This window comes from Gorilla gorilla, chromosome 2 (assembly GCF_029281585.2).
Source record: "Gorilla gorilla gorilla isolate KB3781 chromosome 2, NHGRI_mGorGor1-v2.1_pri, whole genome shotgun sequence".
Classification (NCBI taxonomy): domain Eukaryota; kingdom Metazoa; phylum Chordata; class Mammalia; order Primates; family Hominidae; genus Gorilla; species Gorilla gorilla.
Window position 1 is genome coordinate 157,510,570 of NC_086017.1, and position 14,743 is coordinate 157,525,312.

A 14,743-nucleotide genomic window follows, 5' to 3' on the forward strand; every position below is an offset into this window, starting at 1 on the left:
TTAATGCGCAAACATTAAGCTAACTAATTACAGTATATGTTTTGAGAATTTACTATTTACTCTTTTTTCTTATATGTAGGTTTTCAAAGTAAATTATTTATAAGTATGTTTATGTTGCTGTACACATATTTTGATTCCTCAGAATTGAGAACATGTCATTTGAATATATATTCTAACATATATACATGATTGAGTGAAGTGAATACGGCTTTTACCTCAGAGATGGTGCATCATGCTTATCCCAGCCCTAGAACATTTCCTACCCCTCACTTAGACACCAGTTGACTCTGACCACCAGCCCACTCATGGCAACTAGGAAAACAGGGTTAGGACATCAGCTTGCCTCACCAGGTTATCTGTGTTGTGGTGGTGGATGCAGAAATCTGAACGGCTGCTGAAATTACACAGAACTAAATATACACAGTCAAACATGAATACAAGTAAAACTGAAGAAATAAGAATAAAATCTGAATAATATTTGAGATAAATGTTCTATAAATTGGGTAAGTTAGTAATTTTGATTATCTTTTCTGCATCATAGCTTTTTTAATTTGGAAGGCTGCACTAAAAGGATTTGAGAAGACAATGCAAGTCATGAATATGAAGAAAAATTCCTAGTATAGTTAAAAGAATGAAGGATACAGGTGAAGATTCATCTCAAATATAAGGCTATTATGATTAAAACATAATGATACGGGAGTAAGATATCTAAGAACAACAACTAACGTTCTTTGAGTACTAGACTATCTGCCAGGTGCTGTCCTAAGCATGTAACATTAATTTACTACTTAAATCTCAAAAACTCCTATGTGATATGTACTATATTATCTCTATTTTACAATGGAGGAAATCAAAGAAAAGAGGATATCGTAATACATTGAGATTAGTAAATACTGGTACTTAATATGTCTTTTAATATCCCAGTAAACCTATGGGGTATTGTTATGTATATTTTATGTACCAGAAGATTGAAGCCCAAATCGGTTAAGTAAATTGTACAAATTTAAGTAGGTGTCATATCTAGAATTTAAACTCTGGTTGGCTGCTCCAAAACCACTTTTCTTTTTACTATGGTAAAAGATGTTCCTAGAATGATGCAGGTTATATAAGAGTAACCAGCTTGTAATGCAGCACATCTCCATTGAAATTCTGGCACAGTGAAGTGTAATACCTTCTCAGGCACTTAATCGTTTTCAGCCACTCTTTCTTTCGTTGTAGAAAGGTGTGGGTTGTGGGGCCAGGCACGGTGGCTCACATCTGTAATCCCAGAACTTTGGGAGGCCAAGGTGGGCGGATCACAAAGTCAGGAGTTCAAGACCAGCCGGACCAATATGATGAAACCCCGTCTCTACTAAAAATACAAAAATAGGCCAGGTGTGGTGGCGCGTGCCTGTAGTCCCAGCTACTCGGGAGACTGAGGCAGGAGAATCGCTTGAACCCGGGAGGCGGAGGTTGCAGTGAGCTGAGATCGTGCCATTGCACTCCAGCCTGGGTGACAGTGTAAGACTCTGTCTCAAAAGAAACAAAAAACAAAAAACAGAAAGGTGTGGGTTGTGATGAGTAGTATAAAGGTATCTGAAGTCCCTTCCAATTCTAAAAGCATATGTTTATGTTTAGCATTACCTTACCTGGTAATATGTAGGTATATTTAGATAAATATATCTAACTATAGTGAGATATCTAATAGTGAGATAAATATATCTCACTATTCTATGTGATAGGTAAATTTCTAATTGCATAGATGCAACTGATGGAATCATGATTATTGACTAAACAAGTCTAATTGTGCTTGACCCACCGATTAGCACTAAAGAGCAATAACCCACATGAAAAAGCTCTCTGTGATTTTCCTTAGATGAGATAATTTGGTTTCCTCCCTCTCCACTACCTTCTCCCATTCTGACTGGATGGGCCAGGGAAAATTCCTTTTGTGTGGAAGGAGCAAACTGCTGTGAAAAGTTGGATCAGAAGGAAACTGTGGATTAGACATTCATTGTTTGGCCTCTTGCCTGGCAGAGGGGCAACAGCAGGTACATCTGAAAGGTCTTTGTATGGTCATGACTTTTCAGCCCATGTATTCAATGATCTGGAGGATGAAGGGCCTTAATGTCCAATACACAGTCCTGGTAAAGATATGTGTGTCTTCAGTTACGATGAAAACCATCTGGTCTGAGTTGTTTTTAACATCATTTCTATTATTAGTTTCAAAATGTGTCATCACTAGAAAATGAGAAAGTCATCTTTAAATTATTAGCTGTTAAGTCTGCCCTCAAGAGGTCATCAAGAATCATTTCACAGGGTGTAAGGCCAAATAGCCTTTTAAAAATTTCATTTGAAACATAAACAACTGTTGGGAACATCAAACTATTTCGTCACCTTATAAGTATTAATATGCTTTAGAATTTAAAGTGTCTATTTTAAATTCAGTGCAAGATGATTTAAGAGTTTTCCATGTAAAAGATAAAAGTCATCTTGTATAAGGATGATTATATCTTAAACTGCATTCAGAGATATTAATTATAAAATATTTTAATTATTTTATACATTACAGCATAAATTATCCAGCTCAGTAAGATGATCAGGGTCACTACTAATTGCAAATAGAAAAAGTAACCAAGAGGAGTTGAAGACCTTATGTTGTCAAGTGAATGTGTAGAGCTGCTGCTTTAAGAATCAGCCACACTCTATTGATGAACAGATGTTAGGCTTCATGTTTACTGTTCTCATTTCTTCCTGCCTCTAAAGCAAAGACACCACACTACACTTCAGCAAATCTAGATTCTGCTTGACCCTCACTAAGTCATTTCATTCCTCTGCTCTTTCTTTTCCTCATCTGTGAAAGTTAAATGATGGGTGGATAGAAGGTGTAAGTGTAAGGGGGCATTGACCAGATAATATATAAGATCCTTTTTAATCTAAGAGCTAATGATTATATAATTTGTAAATAAATCAAATTACACAAAATAATTCTCTTTTAATTTCTGGAGAACAGTGTTTTCTGTTTGAACCACTGAAAAAATGATTGCTGTAAAAAAGTAACCGCCTGTTTAATAATGTCAATTTCTACCTGATTCAAATACTGCTGAACACTACTAAATTATATATACTTTCCAGGGGCTCCAAATGCTGAAAAACATGCGTGTTGTCCAACTATTGAGAGAGACAGAAATAAGAGAATTAAGTTAGCATTAAGGAAGAAATTGATGATAGATGTATCATAATGAATCAACTGAGTTCTAAAACAATTTTTGAGTATGAATGAAATTAATTAAAAATATGTGTTATCAACTGAAATTAGCCTATTTTCACCTGGTCATATAGACATTAAAAGGACTGTTCAAATAGGAAAAACAGTTTTCTCCAGTTCCACTGTATAAGACTGACAGTTTTATCTAAAACATCAGAAAAACATTAACTTGCTAAAGCAACAACATCTAGAAATAGCTGTGTATACCTAGATTGTTTCTTGCTCAGTTACTACTCACTGGTCTCTCTGACATATCACCTGCCATTTGGATTTGATCAGGAAGTTCAGGATGGTTTTACATGGACCACCTATACAGAATGCAATTTTTTCCAACGGCTTAGGGAGAGTAAGTCAGCCAAGGTGAATCTCAAAGTGTGACCAATTTTAAATTATTTCATGGGTACCTCTGAGAGAATAATGTATTGACTTCCATTCACTTGAGTTAAAAGTGGCAGTTTTCCCTAGATGCATGGATTAATAAGGAGAGGGTCGAAGATGGCAGAAGCATGTGAATGAAACTGGCACAAAGGAGAGAACACATTCTGCAGTAGGATTACATGGAAAATGAGTTTGGGAATAACATTAGGTAAACTTTTAATTTTGGTTTTACTTAGGAATCACTCACAAGATGAAAGTCTGATGGGCAGTCTGATCACGCTTTTGTAGAGTAGCTGTGCCCTGCGGGGGTACCGCTTCCATCCTCAGGTGGTTTGGACTCTTGTAAGCCTACAGACTGGGACAGCGTTGTCTAAACAGCAAAGATGGTTGGCCATCCCTCCCTTCAGGTGCTCCATCCAAGGCAGAAATCAAAACTGTCTGGTGGAGAATATGGGTGGGGGTAGCTGGAGGCCCCAGTTGGAAGGTCTCACCCAGAGATAAGGAGCAGATCATGAACTCACTTAAAGAAGGAGTCTGACAGCATTTTGGTAGAGCAGCTGTGCATTGCTGGGGGCTCCCTTCTGCCTCAGACAGTTTATACTCTCCTAAGCCCACTTCCTGGAACAGCTGAGTTGTCCAAACTGCTTCTCCCCTTGGGCACTCCATCCAAGGGAGAAATTAAAACTCTGTCTGCCAGAGAATATGGGTAGGCCTTGCTGGAGGCCCCTGTTGGGAGGCCCTGCCCTGAGATGAGGAATAGATCAGGGTCCCACTTGAAGCAGTCTGGCTATATTTTGGTAGAACAGCTATGCTGTGCTAGGAGAGGTCCCTTCCATCCCTGGCTGGTTTGGTTTGGAGTCTCCTAAACCCCCAGGCTGGAATGGCTGAGTTGTCCAAACAGCAAAGATGGCAGCCTGCCCCTCTTTCTGGGAACTCTGTCTCATCCCAGGTAGGTGCAACACTGTTTCTGGGGGCTGGCTGGAATTCCAAGTCAGTGGGATTTGTCCTGCGAGGCACTGTGGAAGTGGGGCCCGTAGGCCTGCACTGCTTGGCTTCCTGAATTCAGCTATTTTTCCCTAGGGGTGTGTAGGAACATCCAACTTCCCTCCTTGACTGAGTTGCAGTCACCTTTGTCAGGTTTCCTGGAGCCAGAATATGTAGAGCTCCTGGAATTCTGCGTGTGCCTGAGCAGCTGCTCTGCTAAGACTTCACACAGCCATGTGTGTCAGACCAAAGGCCCTCGTGGAGTGGGTTCAGGAAGAGACCTCCTGACGCAAGGGTTGCAAAGATCCATGGGAGAAGTATGGTTTCCCAAGGTCACATATCCACTCACGGCTTCTCTGGGTTGGAGAGAGGTTCCCCTGGCTTCGTGTTGCTTCTGGGCAGGCTGTCACTCTTCCCTGCTTTTCTTCATTCTCCATGGGTCCAGCTGTTTCCCTGATCAGTCTCAATGCAAATGCATGCCTGGATATTTCAGTTGAAGGTGTTGTATTTACTCGCCCCTTTCATTCCTGTCTGTGAGAGCCACACTGGAGCTGCTTCTATTTGGCCATCTTGGCCCCACCCCTTTCTGTTATTTTATAAAGAGATCAGTTTAATAAAATTTTTGGCTCAAGAAAATTCCAACTTTCTAATCCAATTCACAGATCAACTCTATAGCATTGCACCAATAGTTTTCAATGCACAGGATTAGTAATATGTGGAATTGCAAAGAGGACCTTGTGAACTCCAAGAAATACTTGATTATGTGGGAAGGCAAATACTGAGTTAGAGAGTTCTTTACATGTTGCGGGAAGTCAGGGACACCAAACGGAGGGACCGGCTGAAGCCATGGCAGAAGAATGTGGATTGTGAAGATTTTATGGACATTTATTAGTTCCCCAAATTAATACCTTTATAATTTCTTATGCCTGTCTTTACTGAAATCCCTAAACATAAATTGTAAAGATTTCATGGACACTTATCACTTCCCCAATCAATACCCTTGTGATTTCCTATGCCTGTCTTTACTTTAATCTCTTAATCCTGTCAGCTGAGGACGATGTATGTCGCCTCAGGACCCTGTAATAATTGCATTAACTGCACAAATTGTACAGCATGTGTGTTTGAGCAATACGAAATGTGGGCACTTTGAAAAAAGAACAAGATCACAGCAATGTTTAGGAAACAAGAGAGATAACCTTAAACACTGACTGCCAGTGAGCTGGGCAGAACAGAGCCATATTTCTCTTCTTTCAAAAGCAAATGGGAGAAATATCGCTGAATTCTTTTTCTCAGCATGGAACATCCTTGAGGAAGAGAATACGCGCCTGGAGGTGTAGGCTTATAAACAGCCCCCCTAGGTGCGCCTGTCTCTTATGGTCGAGGCTGCAGAGATGAAATAGACTCCAGTCTCCCACAGTGCTCCCAGGCTTGTTAGGAAGAGGAAATTCCCGCCTAATAAATTTTGGTCAGACTGGTTGATCTCAAAACCCTGTCTCCTGATAAGATGTTATCAATGACAATGGTGCCCGAAACTTCATTAGCAATTTTAATTTCGCCTTGGTCCTGTGGTCCTGTGATCTCGCCCTGCCTCCACTTGCCTTGTGATATTCTATTACCCTGTTAAGTACTTGATGTCTGTCACCCACACCTATTCGCACACTCCCTCCCTTTTTTGAAAATCTCTAATAAAAACTTGCTGGTTTTTGTGGCTTGTGGGGCATCATGGATCCTACCAACATGTGATGTCTCCCCTGGATGCCCAGCTTTAAAATTTCTCTCTTTTGTACTCTGTCCCTTTATTTCTCAAGCTGGCTGATGCTTAGGAAAAATAGAAAAGAACCTACATGATTATCGGGGCAGGTTCCCCGATACTTACATATAAAGAATTTAAATGTCTCCTCTTTCTTAAGCCAAAAGGGTTAAGGGCTACAGAATATTTTTTAATACTACCTTTAATTAATTTATTTATAAACCAAATATTCCTATTCCTCAAGTTTCTGACCTGAGTGTCAGGGCGGCTCCATAATGTTTATAGAGAAGAGAATTAGGGTATCACCACTTGAGAAGGGATCTCAAGGACTTGGCTGGCTGCTATATGTACTTGGTTAGCACCCTGTTATTACATGGAAAATAGATATTGGTGGGGGAGGTCGAGAATAGCTGATGAAAATTATAGGTGGTGAAGGAAATCAAAGGGCTAAGGCACTTAGTGATTGAGCCACTAATTTTTGTGTTCCTTTCATATGTCTCTTTTGGATGGTCGCTGTTATTCCAAGTAAATGAAACACAAGCTAGCGTCTAAGATAGTTTTTTTTTTTCTATTCCTGTTTCTATTTTTCTACCTTTCTTTTTAGAGGACATCCTGAATATCTTAATGGTAAACCTGAATCATATAAACTGCATACTCATCCCACTAAAAACATCTCTAATACTTTTTGCTTCCCCTTTACATTTCTGTAGTTAGTACCACCATTCTTACAGCCTTACAAACTAGACATGTTAACATTGTCCCATCTCCTTTATTCACTCTGTCCTGTGTTTTCTCTCTCCTTATTGGATCACTATGGTCATATTTCATAGAAAAATAACTTGGATTTGTATGGCCTAAATATTCCAGACCAGGAGGACACTTTGCCAAAGCATAGAGTACCCAAGCTAAATATTCTAGACCGGGACAGCAGTTTGCCAAAGGAGTTGACTTTGGCTTCCATGTTATTGGAACAGGCTGATTTGGCATAGGATATTTATCAGGCTGATACTGGATAGGATGGGATAGTTAGCTGATACAAGGGGAAGGTACTGGGCTGCTGTGGAAGCCTCCAGATGGAGGGACAGCTGACAAATAAAATAATTGAAACAATGACATAATTATGTATATTTAAAGTTATAATATTTTAGGACATGGCATGAATTTTTATTTGTAGATGACATGGGTCACATGACAGCTTTTTAGATATAACAAAAGTCTCCACTTTCTGAGGATATGGCATCCTATATACCAAAAGCCTAGTAGGGAGATTTCCAGATCATGAAGAAATATAATCCTCTTAAACCATATGAAATTAGGTATACCAATTTCACAAGTACAAACACTAAGATTGAGGAGACTGTCAATATCTCTCCACAACTATCTCATCAGGCTGTTGCAGAGTCAGCATAGGGCATGGCATAAAATCAGCACTATGCAAATTTCTATTATGTTCATTATTATTATTATTCAAGTTCACATAGAAAGTGATAACACTGGGATTTGAAATTAGGTCTTAATCTCAAAGTGGTGATTTTAAGACTGTGTTATATTGCCTCTGACTCAGTCACTTGTTTATATGAACATCATCTGATTCTCAGACAGCTCACCTCCAACATGGGATCAGTTAACTATTAACTTTGTCAATATAAATAAGATCACAGTCAAGGAAATCAGATTTTGTTAAGAAAACACAACATTTTAAGATAAGCACTCATAATCATAAATTCATATGAATATACCACTAATGTATGACTTTAGTTGTTGTTCTTTTATCAAATGTCTCTTAAAAAGAGCAGTGATATCATTTTTCTCTCATCCCTTTCCCTCCCCCAGCCAAGATGGTAGCAGTGGAGGACCAGTAGGGAACCTGAACTCCAGCCAAGCAGTAACAATGAGCACCTCCTCATCCCCATTCCTGTGAAAATAGGCTTCCTAGTAAGGTGGCAGGGTCTCTTTCTAGCCACTGGAAAAGCAAGGATAACTTTATTTCACAATAATTGCTAAAATTTTGGAGAAATAGTGTACATTATCTCATTTCCAGTTACCTTTCATTCATTCCTTCGTTAATTCAATAAATATTTATTGAGTATCTTATTATATACTAGGCACTATTATAGATGATGAGAATATAGCAATAAGCCAGACAGATAAAGTGCCACTCTGCTGGAGATTACATGGGGTGAGATTTTAAAAATGTCAACAAGGCCGGGCGCAGTGGCTCATGCCTGTAATCCCAGCACTTTGGGAGGCCGAGGTGGGTGGATCACGAGGGCAGGAGATCGAGACCATCCTGGCGAACACGGTGAAACCCCTCTCTACTAAAAATACAAAAAATTAGACAGGCGTGGTGGTGGGCACCTGTAGTCCCAGCTACTCGGGAGGCTGAGGCAGGAGAATGGCGTGAACCTGGGAGGTGGAGCTTGTAGTGAGCCGAGATTGCGCCACTGCACTCCAGCCTGGGTGACAGAGCGAGACTCTGTCTCAAAAAAAAAAAAAGTTAATAAACATTTATGTTTAGTTGGTAGTTATGAGGAAAACAAAGTCACAGGCTTAAGAGAAACATGGAAGGTTAGTTTTACGAGAGTCGGGAAAAGCCACTCTTAGGAGGTGCCCTTTGAGCTATTTGAACTATGAAAAGGAAACATCACACTAAAATTGTGGGAAGAGAGTTCCAGGAAGATGGGAGATTAGTGCAAAGGATCAGAGGTGGCAATGGGCTTGGGATACTCAAGGGAGAGAAAGAAAAAGCAGTTAGAAGTGACTGGGCCACAGTGAGTGAAAGGAACTGAGGTAAGACATGGAGACAGAGAGATCTGATCTCATCTGAAGGCCATGTCAAGGGGTTGGCATTTTTGGTATTTGGAACTGGGAAGTGTGGAGGATTCAGTCAGTGGAGTGATCAGATCTGACTGACACCATACAATGAGAGCAAGAGTAGAAGCAGGGAGCAGTGAGGGATGGCAGCAGCAATCCAGGTGAGAGCTGACGCCGGCTTAGACGGGGGAGGTGACACTGCAGAGGGCTAGGAGTGGTCAGAGGCATGACACTGTTTTGAAGCAGGGCCTAGAGGAGTTGCTGATGGACTAAAGAAAAGAGAGGAGTCAAAGAGCGTTCTGAGTCATAGCCCAAGGTAACTGAGTTGATGGTGATGCTATTAACAAAACTAGAGAGGAAAATAGTAGGAGAAATGGTGGGGACTGAAAAGTTTAGACTGGGGCATGTTATGTTTAATGAGAGGCCAAAAGAAGATAAGTTAAACATTTAAATAAAAAGTATGTATCTGCAACATTATGGGAATAACTCAAGGGTAAAAACTAGAAGTTGACATGAGTTTTGAAAGAAGCAGCGGGGGCAGATGTAGTGGATTCCATTAGGCCGAATATATTCACACAGACACATACACACACACACACACGTATATACATAGATGTATATACACAGACATATATACACACACATATATATGCACACGTATATATAGAAAATATATGTTATCTTCAAAGAATGAAATTTCAATATTTCAGAATTTTCATATTTCCAAGTTCTAGGTGATGACAAAGAGGAACAATGTCAACTAAGGCTATAATTTACTGACTGTTTATCAAGGGTCAGGCACTCAGCCAAGCAGTTTGCCTACATTGTCTCTAATTATAACATGTCTCCAAGATACATATCATTTGCCCAATTTTATAGATGAGATAATGAGCTCAGAGAAATAGAAATTTAACTGTATAGCTTAGTAAATGATTAAGCCCACTAAAGTCAAGTACCTTTGAATCCAAACTCCAAGTTCTTTTTTGTAAATTTTTAAAATTAAAAAAAAATTTTTGTGAGTATATAGTATTGTATATATTTATGGGGCACATGAGATGTTTTGATACTGGCATGCCATGTGAAATAAGCATATCATGTAGAATGGGGTATCCATCCCCATAAGCATTTATCCTTTGAGTTACAAACAATCCATTTACATTCTTTAAGTTATTTTAATATATACAGTTTAATTATTATTGACTATAGTCACCATATTCTTTCTACTATGTTATCCTGTTTATCAGTGTTTAGATTGTGTTCATTTGTGTAGCTCAAGTGAGATGGAAAGCTGCTGAGGTAAAGTAGGTCAAGGAAGCATTAGAACAGCATATTGATACTGATTTGACTTAAGAAACTCACCGAGTCATAAGCCAATATGTAGATTTTCGGCCCAAATGTGTGTCTCGCTATGTATAGGAGAAAGAGGCCAATTAGGCTTGGACTATTTCCACTCTCTCACTGGTGCCTGAGTTAGTTGTATAGTATCAAGAGGTATAAAAGTATTCTGGGACACATCAAAAAGCATGTCTCAATTATTGGACAGCCAAAGTAGTTCAAGTATTGGTCTTACCCCTCAATGATAAAAATCTCTGGCATTTTGGAAAACAACAAATATTTATGGAAACTTCAATTCTGGTCATTCCTAGGTATATACCCTTGAACGATTTACACATGTACACAAACGATATGTATGAGAATATTCTCAACACCATTGTTCATATGAAGAGAAACTGAAAACATTTATAATGTCCATCAACAGTGGACTTGATGTGGTATAATCATATAATAGTACACTAGTGAAAACAAAAATATAGCCGCATGCATTCATGAATAAAACTCAAAAATGTAATACTGAGATACAGAAGCAAGTCACTGGAGAAGATAGTATTATTTTATTTTAAAATATTTAAGAGCAGAAAAACTAAATAATGTTTTTTTCAGATGCATGTATGAAGTTAAAACTTAAAAAGAAAGCTAGGGAATGAAGAGAAACAAAAACACAATGGTTATCTTTGGAGAGGAGTGAAGAGGAACAAGAGACTAACTTTCTGCTAATAGTCTTAAGTAATAGAAATGATAGGTCATTATTCTTTAAATGAAATGTGTGTTTATGAATTTTTAGATATATGACATTAGTTCACATATAAAAGAACCATTTGACAGCAAGTAGATTGGTGGTTGGGGAGATGAAGAATGTGGGGAGATTTTGGTCAAAGGATACAAACTTTGAGTTATAAAATAGATTCTGGAGATCTAACATTTAGCAAAGTGACTGTACTTGATAATAATTCATTGTATACTTGAAATTTGCTGAGAACAAATAAGTATTTTCACCACATACATACACACAACATGGTAACTCAGTGAGACGATGGATATGTTAATTAGCTTGATTGTGGTAATCATTTCACAATATTTATTTATATCAAAAGATTACATCACATACCTTAAACATATATAATTTTTGTCAATACGCCTAAGTAAAGCTGAAAAAAAAATAATAATAGAATGCATTTAAGAAAAAGGTTACACTAAATATGTAACTGTCAAACTTAGATATTTAGATATCAGAATTTGGAAAGGTAATAAATTCAGGCTTTGGAACTCTAATGGAACAACGAAATTAAAACATATCAAATTACTTTTCTATTATAATGTCATTCAGCAGATATTTTAAATATCTTCTATGAGCCATATATTTAGATTTATTGGACATCAAAATCAAGATGAGTAGTCAAATAATGTCTCTTTTGAAAGAACAAAACTTTAAAAAAAAGTTTTTTCAATCTCTGAAAAAAAATGAAATAATAAAAACTTACCCAGAAGTATATAGTCTCTGTTTTACATCTGTGAAGATCTGGGTAATGGAGACCCTGAGTTGGGTATAGGTGACAGACACTTCCCTTGTATTAGTCCATTCATGCATTGCTATAATGAAATACCTGAGACTGGGTAATTTATAAAGACAAGTGTTTTAATTGGCTCAATGTTTTGCAGACTGTACAGGAAGCATGAGGCTGGTATCTGCTCAGCTTCTGGGGAGGCCTCAGGAAACTTACAATCATAGCAGAAGATCAAGGGGAAGCAGGCATGTTACATGGCCAGTGTAGGAATGAGAGAGTGAGGGGGGAGGTGCTACACACTTTTAAACAACCAGATCTCATTAAAACTCTCTCACTGTCACAAGAATAGTACCAAGGAGGAGGGTGCAAAACCATTCATGAGAAATCCATCCCCCTGATCTAGTCACTCCCCACAAGCCCTACCTACGACACTGGGGATTATGTTTCAATATGAGATCTGGGTGGGGAGACACATTCAAACTATATCAGCTCTTGTGACTCTAATGATGCAATAATTACTGCTCGTCTCCCCTCTAGCCACCACTTGCTCCCATTGCACCTCAATATTCCTCAGTATTCACTCTCACTATCAGTTCCCAGCTTCAAATTTCTTCCATATTAACACTTTACTACCTGCCTACTGAGAGCTGCTGGGATTGGATGAATATGCCATATTTAAAAACAGATAAAAGATAGTTGTCCTATGAAAGGAAAAGTGAAAGAACTGTGGTTACTATTACTGTCAGGCCTCTGAGCCCAAGCTAAGCCATCATATCCCCTGTGACCTGCACGTACACATCCAGATGGCTGGTTCCTGCCTTAGCTGATGACATTCCACCACAGAAGAAGTGAAAATGGCCTGTTCCTGCCTTAACTGATGACATTATCTTGTGAAATTCCTTCTCCTGGCTCATCCTGGCTCCAAAGCTCCCCTACTGAGCACCTTGTGACCCCCACTCCTGCCCGCCAGAGAACAACCCCTTTTACTGTAATTTTCCTTTACCAACCCAAATCCTATAAAACAGCCCCACCCCTATATCTCCCTTCTCTGACTCTCTTTTCGGACTCAGTCCGCCTGCACCCAGGTGAAATAAACAGCCTTGTTGCTCATGCAAAGCCTGTTTGGTGGTCTCTTCACACGGATGCACATGAAATTTGTGCCGTGTCTCGGATCGGGGGACCTCCCTTGGGAGATCAATCCCCCATTCTCCTGCTTTTTGCTCCATGAGAAAGATCCACCTACGACCTCAGGTCCTCAGACCGACCAGTCCAAGGAACATCTCACCAACTTCAAATCCGGTAAGTGGCCTCTTTTTACTCTCTTTTCCAACTTCTCTCACTATCCCTCAACCTCTTTCTCCTTTCAACTGCCACACTTCAATCTCTCCCTTCTCTTAATTTCAATTCCTTTCATTTTCTCGTAGAGACAAAGGAGACACATTTTATCCGTGGACCCAAAACTCTGGCACCGGTCATGGACTCAGAAGACAGCCTTCCCTTGGTGTTTAATCATTGTGGGGATGCCTCTCTGATTATTCACCCACATTCCATTGGTGTCTGATCTCTGCGGGGATGCCTGCCTTGATCGTTCACCCATGTTCCCTTTGTGGCAAGTCAATTGCGGGGACACCTGCTTTGGCTGCTCACCCACGTTGCAGCCCAGGGCTGCTCCCCACCCCCTTCTCCATGTCTCTACCCTTCTCTTTAAACTTGCCTCCTTCATTATGGGCAAACTTCCACCCTCCATTCCCCCTTCTTCTCCCTTAGCCTGTGTTCTTAAAAACCTAAAACCTCTTCAACTCACACCTGACCTAAAACCTAAATGCCTTATTTTCTTCTGCAATCCTGCTTGACCCCAATACAAACTCAACAGTGGTTCCAAATAGCCAGAAAATGGCACTTTCAATTTTTCCATCCTACAAGATCTAAATAATTCTTGTCGTAAAATGGGCAAATGGTCTGAGCTGCCTGATATCCAGGCATTCTTTTACATATTGGTCCCTCCTTAGTCTCTGTGCCCAGTGCAACTCCTCCCAAATCTTCCTTCTTTCCCTCCCACCTGTCCCCTCAGCCCCAACTCCAAGCGTCGCTGAGTCTTTCTAATCTTCCTTTTCTACAGACCCATCTGACCTCTCCCCTCCTCACCAGGCCAAGCTAGGTGCCAATTCTTCCTCAGCCTCCCCTCTTCCACCCTATAATCCTTTTATCACCTCCCTTCCTCACACCCGGTCCAGCTTACAGTTTTGTTCTGTGACTAGCCCTCCCCCACCTGCCTAGCAATTTCCTCTTAAAAAGGTGGCTGGAGCTAAAGGCATAGTCAAGGTTAATGCTCCTTTTTCTTTATCCAACCTCTCACAAATCAGTTAGCATTTAGGCTCTTTCAACAAATACAAAAAACCCAGCCCAGTTCATGGCTCATTTGGCAGCAACCCTGAGATGCTTTACAGCCCTAGACCCTAAAAGGTCAAAAGGCCATCTTATTCTCAATGTACATTACCCAGTCTGCTCTCGACATTAAATAAAACTCCAAAAATTAAATTCTGGCCCTCAAACCCCACAACAGGACTTAATTAACCTCACCTTCAAGGTGAACAATAATAGAGTAGAGGCAGCCAAGTAGCAGCATATTTCTGAGTTGCAAATCCTTGCCTCCACTATGAGACAAACCCCAGCCACATCTCCAGCACACAAGAACTTCCAAACACCTAAACCGCAGTGGCCAGGCAT